This window comes from Melopsittacus undulatus, chromosome W (assembly GCF_012275295.1).
Source record: "Melopsittacus undulatus isolate bMelUnd1 chromosome W, bMelUnd1.mat.Z, whole genome shotgun sequence".
Taxonomy (NCBI): Eukaryota; Metazoa; Chordata; class Aves; order Psittaciformes; family Psittaculidae; genus Melopsittacus; species Melopsittacus undulatus.
Window position 1 is genome coordinate 1,871,064 of NC_047558.1, and position 6,302 is coordinate 1,877,365.

The following is a 6,302-nucleotide window of genomic DNA, read 5'->3' on the forward strand; positions in this document are numbered from 1 at the left end:
GGTCTCATGAGAGCAGAGTAGAGGGGCAGGATCACCTGCTTTGACCTGCTGATCAAACTCCTTTTGATGCAGCCCAGGCTACGGTTGGCTTTCTGGGCTGCAAGTGCACACTGCCGTCTCGTGTTAAGTTTCTCATCAAACAACAGCCCCGAGTCCTTCTCTGCAGGGTTGCTCTGAATATCTTCTCTGCCCAATCTGTAGCTGTCCCTGGTATTGCTCCAACCCAGGTGTAGGACCTTGCACTCGGCATGGTTAAACTTCATAAGGCTGGCATCAGCCCACCTCACAAGCATGTCAAGGTCCCTCTGGATGGCATTCCTTCCCTCCAGCATATCAACTGAACCACACAGCTTGGTGTCATCGGCAAACTTGCTGAGGGCACACTCAATCCCACTGTCCATGTCACCAACAAAGATGCTGAAAAAGACCAGTCCCAATACCCATCCCTGAGGGACACCACTCGTTACTGGTCTCCAGCCGGACACTGAGCCATTGACCACAACTCTTTCCAAGCTGTCATCCAGCCAGTTCTTTATCCACCAAGTGGTCCAACTACCAAACTGATGTCTCTCCAATATAGAGACAAGGATGTCATGTGGGACAGTGTCGAACGCTTTGCACAAGTCCAGGTAGATGACGTCAAGTTCTCTACCCCTGTCCATCAGTTCTGTAGCCCCATCATAGAAGGCCACTGAATTGGTCAGACAGGATTTCCCCTTAGTGAAGCCATGCTGGCTGTCACCAAGCACTATGTTGTTTTTCATGTGACCTAGCATGCCTTCCAGGAGAATCTGCTCCAAGATTTTGCCAGGCACAGAGGTGAGACTGACTGGTCTGTAATTCCCCAGGTCATCCATTTTTCTTGAAAATGGGGTTATATTTCCTTTTTTCCAGTTGTCGGGATTTTCACCTGAATGCCATGATTTTTCAAATATGATGGATAGTGTCTTAGCAACTTCATTCGCCAGCTCCTTCAGGAACTGCAGATGGATTTCATCTGGTCCCATGGACTTGTGCATGTTCAGGTTCTTAAAATGGTCTTGAACCAGATCCTCTCTCCTACAGTGGGCTTAAGGTCTTCATTGTCACAGTCCCTGCATCTGCTTTCCAAGACTTGGGTGGTGTGATCAAGTCCAAGTTGGATGGGCCTTGAGCAATCTGGTCTAGTGGAAGATGTCCCTGCTCATGGAAGGGGGTTGGAACTGTATGAGCTTTAAGGCCCCTTCAACCCAAACCATTCTATGGTTCTATGATTGTCCTAGGAGTCTAAAAGAATTCTAAACTGAGACTCTGCAACATCCTCTACAACTCTAACAGTTATTTTTCTCCTTCTTAGTTGCTGGCACAGTGCTGCATTTCAGCTTTAGTCTAAGAACATTGCTGATAACACACCAATTTCTTTAATTGTTACTAAGTAATATTTACCCCAATCAAGGACTTTTCAGTCTCTCATGATCTGCCAGTGAGGAGTGAAGAAGAAGCTGGGCGAAAGCAGAGACTGGACACCTGACCCAAACTAGCCAAAAGGGTATTCCATAACACAGCACATCATGCCCAGTATATGAACTAGAGAGAGTCACATGGAATGTCTAGATCGCTGCTCAGGTCAGTCTGGGTATCAGTCAGCAGGTGGTGAGCAACTGTGTTGGGCATCACTTGTGTTTATTGTTTTTTTTTCTTCTCTTTTTAGTTTTATATTCTCTCTCTTAACATTGTTGTTATTAGTGGTGGTAGTAGTATTTTTATATGATACTTTAGTTGCTGAATTGTTCTTGTCTCAACCCATGGTATTTACATTCTTTTTATTCTCCTCCCCATCCTGCTGGGAACAATGTGGAAGAAGCAGGGGAGGGAGTGAGTGGCTGCATGGTTGTGAGTTACTGGCTGGGTGTCCTACTGCTTAAGAGAGAAGATATAGGAGGTACATGCCATGGGCCACCCTATCGTTTTACCTGCGGGATCACGGAGAAGACATGAGAAAGTGGGATGGAAAACCTACGCCAGCTCTATAGAGGAACAAGTGTGTGAATTGAAGAGGAGAACAAAGGTCAAGGATGATCATCCCATGAAAGCTGCAGCTTCAGTCTCTGGTGAGCAGGTTCCCAGATGGAGTGGAAGAGCTGATTTTACTCCAACTACTGTGATAAAGAAAACATCCCTTTCTACAAGATGTAAGTGGAGAATCTTAAGAACACTAGTAGAGGGGCCCTGCCTACAGCCAGGTGGAGGTAGGGGACAATAGTATTTACTGGACTGTGTGGATCAGATGGACTGGCACATCAGTACCACAGGAGTATAAGGCTCTAGTAGATACTAGTGCACAGCGTACCCTGATGCCATCAAGCTGTCAAGTGGTGGAACCCATTTATATAAATTAAATATATATTTATATATTTATATAAATAGAAATATTTCTGGAGTAACAGGAGGATACCAAGAGTTCACTGTACTGGAGTGCAAACGTCCAGAGGTTCCATACATCATTTGCATAGACTACCTCAGGAGAGGGTACTTCACAGACCCAAAAGGGTACCAATGGCCTTTTGGTATAGCTGCTTTGGAGACAGAGGAAACTGAGCAGTTGTTCACCTTCCCTGGTCTCTCAGATTATGCTTCTGTTGTGGGGTTGCTGAAGGTCAAAGAACAAGTACCAATCGCGACCACAACAGTGCACTAGTGGCAATATCTCACCAACCAAGACTCCCTGATTCCCATCCATAAGCTGATCGGTAGACTGGAGAGCCAAGGAGTGATTGGTAGGATCCACTCACCCTTTAATAGCCCCATATGGCCAGTGGGAAAGTCTAATGGAGAGTGGAGATTAACAGTAAACTATTGTGGCCTGTGGCATATCAAAAATGGACTCCAGCTCTGGTGAAATATGAGGTGAGTAACTTGAGAGAGGACGCCTGCAACACCGGAGCGGAGCGGGGAGAGATCAGCGTCCAGGAGCTGTCAGAGTGACAAGAGCCACTGAGGAGGGAGCCTCAAGTCCTCAACAGGACTTGCCCAGGACCCAGCAGCTCAGCTCACGCGAGGAGCTGACTCACCAGGGGCGGAGCCAGGAGGAGTTGCACCATCTGTGAGTGGTTAAAAACCTACCCAGGGAGCGCGGCGAACAGAGTGGGTCAACGCAGTTTGCGCAGCAGTTTACGCGGGCAGGCGAGTGGGATAACTGCCTGATCAAGAGGACTCGCCTGGAGCTCAGGAGGAGGAAGGAGTGCTTGTTTGTGTGGAGAGACGTAGACAGATCGATCGACCAGATGGATCATGGTCACAACACGATCAAAAGCTGTGGTAATAATGTGGGTATCCAGACTGAGCCTTCCTGCAGACATGCGGCTGTGCAGGTCTCTGGCTGCAGGGAATGCCTGAGCCTGGCACTTGTATTGGAGGGAGCCAGTGACACTGCTTGTGTTTACTGTGAGCAAAAAATGATCTGCTCAGGCAGGTGGTTGAATTGAGGGAGGAGGTAGAAAGGTTGAGAGCCATCAGGGAATGTGAAAGTGAAATAGATTGGTGGAGCCACACCCTAAGGCAGGGGCAGAGGGAAGTGGCTGAACAAGTGATGGATCCCCTTCCCTCCTACCATCAGACAGAAGAAGAGAATTTAAGGGACAAGGATGTATGGAGGGAGGTCCCTCCTCGGAGAGGTAAGCAAAAACCCTCGCAATCCCTTCCTCCCTCCCAGTTGCCCTTGAATAACAGGTATGAGGTCTTGGAACTACAGGGCCAGGTAAATGGAGATGGAAGGGTAGATCTATCTAGTGAGTCACCTAGGGCTTGTCACTCACCCCCATGCCTTAGAACTTCCCCAACCAAGAAGAAAAGAAGAGTAATTGTGGTGGGTGACCCCCTTCTGAGGGGAACAGAAGGGCCCATTTGTCGACTGGATCCATCCCACAAGGAAGTCTGCTGCCTACCTGGGGCTCAGATTAGAGATGTTAAAAAGAAACTCTCTGATCTGGTGCAGCCCTCTGACTACTATCTGCTGCTGGTTTTTCAGATTGGCAATGATGAAATTATTACAAGGAGGGCAAGGGCAATGAAGAAAGACTTCAGAGCCCTGGGACGGCTGGTTAGAGGGTCTGGAGCGCAAGTGGTGTTTGCCTCCATACCTGTTACAAGCAAGGGTGAAGAGATAAATAGGAAGAGTCTGCAGATTAATGTATGGCTACGTGACTGGTGCCAAAGACAGGGTTTTGGGTTTTTCAATCATGGGCTGCTATATGAGACACCTGGTTTGCTGGTGGCAGGTGGGATACACCAGTCCCAGAGAGGGAAAAGGGTTTTAGGCAGGAGTTAGCAGGGCTTATTGACGGAGCTTTAAACTAGATATGAAGGGGGAAGGGGATACAACTGGGCCTTTTAGGGATGAGCCCAAGAGAAACATGCTAGGGCTTGAAGGATGGCTGACTAGGGAGGACTATCAATCTATTGTTTCATTTGTGGGAAAGGGTAGCTTTTTAGACCCTGTCCTGCAGGCGAAAAAGGGTACTAGGGCAAGTGTTAGCAGAGCTCACACACACAGCTTCAGGTGAGATTCAAAGTGCAAGGGGGTTGTAGCTGGGCTCGAACTAGTGGGGCATTGTTCTAGTATTAATGAAGACCAGAAGGCCTCCTGCCTCTGGAGGGTGCCATCAGCGTGCTCTGCTCGCTCCCTGAAATGCCTGTACACCAATGCACACAGCATGGGGAATAAACAGGAGGCATTAGAAATCTGTGTGCGGTCTAAAGGTTATGATCTGGTGTCAATTACAGAGACATGGTGGGACAGGTCACATGACTGGAATGTGGTCATGGATGGCTATGTCCTTTTTAGGAAAGATAGGTCAGCAAAGCGAGGTGGTGGAGTTGCTCTTTATGTGAGAGAGCGACTAGAATGTATTGAGTTCTGTCCAGGGGCAGATGAGGAGAAAGTGGAAAGTCTGTGGGTACGAATTAAGGAACAGGCTGGTACGGGTGATACAGATGTGGGAGTCTATTATAGACCTCCTGATCAGGACGAAGGAGTTGATGAGGCTTTCTACAGGCAACTGAAAGCAGCCTCGCGACTACATGCCTTGGTCCTCATGGGGGATTTTAACTACCCTGATATTTGCTGGAAGACTCACACAGCCAATCATTCACAGTCTAGGAGGTTCCTCCAGTGCATTGATGATAACTTCTTAATGCAAATGGTGGACAAACCAACTAGGAGAGAAGCTCTGCTAGATACAGTACTCACCAACAAGGAGGGTCTGGTTGAAGTGGTGATGGTCAATGGCAGCCTTGGCTGCAGTGATCATGAGATGGTGGAGTTTAGGATCCTGTGTGGGAGGAATAGGATACCTAGCAAGGCCACAGTTCTGGATTTCTGAAGGGCCAACTTTGGCCTGTTCAATCAACTGCTAAGGGAAGTCTCATGGGAAAGGGTGCTAGGTGGTAAAGGGGCTGAAGATAGTTGTTCAGCATTCTTCCAAGCTCAGGATCAGAGCATCCCAATGGGTAGGAGATCAAGTAAGGGATTTAGGAGACCAGCGTGGTTAAACAAGGAGCTGCTGGGCAAACTCGTGGAAAAAGAGAGTCTATGGATTATGGAAGGAGGGGCTGGCCACCTGGGAGGAATATAGCATAGTATAGGATGTAGGGAGGCAATTAGGACAACTAAGGCCTCCTTGGAACTTAATATTGCAAGTTGGGTTAAGGACAATAGAAAGGGCTTCTTCAAATACATAGCGAATAAAACTAACACAAGAGGCAATATAGGCCCACTGCTGAATGAGGTGGGTGCCCTGGAGACAGATGATATAAAGAAGGCAGAGCTGCTGAATGCCTTCTTTTCCTCTGTCTTTACTCCTGCAAATTCTCCCCAGGGGCCCCAGATTCCTGTAGCCCCAGAAGGAGTCAGGACAAAGGAGGAGTTTGCTTTAGTAGATGAGGATTGGGTTAGGAATCAGCTATGCAATCTGGACAACTATAAATCGATGGGTCCGGATGGAATGCACCCACAGATGCTGAGGGAGCTGGCGGAGGTCATTGCTAGGCCGCTCTCCATCTTCTTTGGTAAGTCATGGGAAACAGGTGAGGTGCCTGAGGATTGGAGAATGGCAAATGTCACGCCAGTCTATAAGAAGGGCAAGAAGGAGGACCCAGGTAATTATAGACCAGTGAGCCTTACCTCCGTCCCTGGAAAAGTGATGGAACAACTTATTCTTGACACTATCTCTAGGCATATCAAGGATGCGGGGGTCATTAAGAACAGCCAACATGGTTTTATGAGGGGGAAGTCATGTTTGACCAACCTTATAGCCTTCTATGAG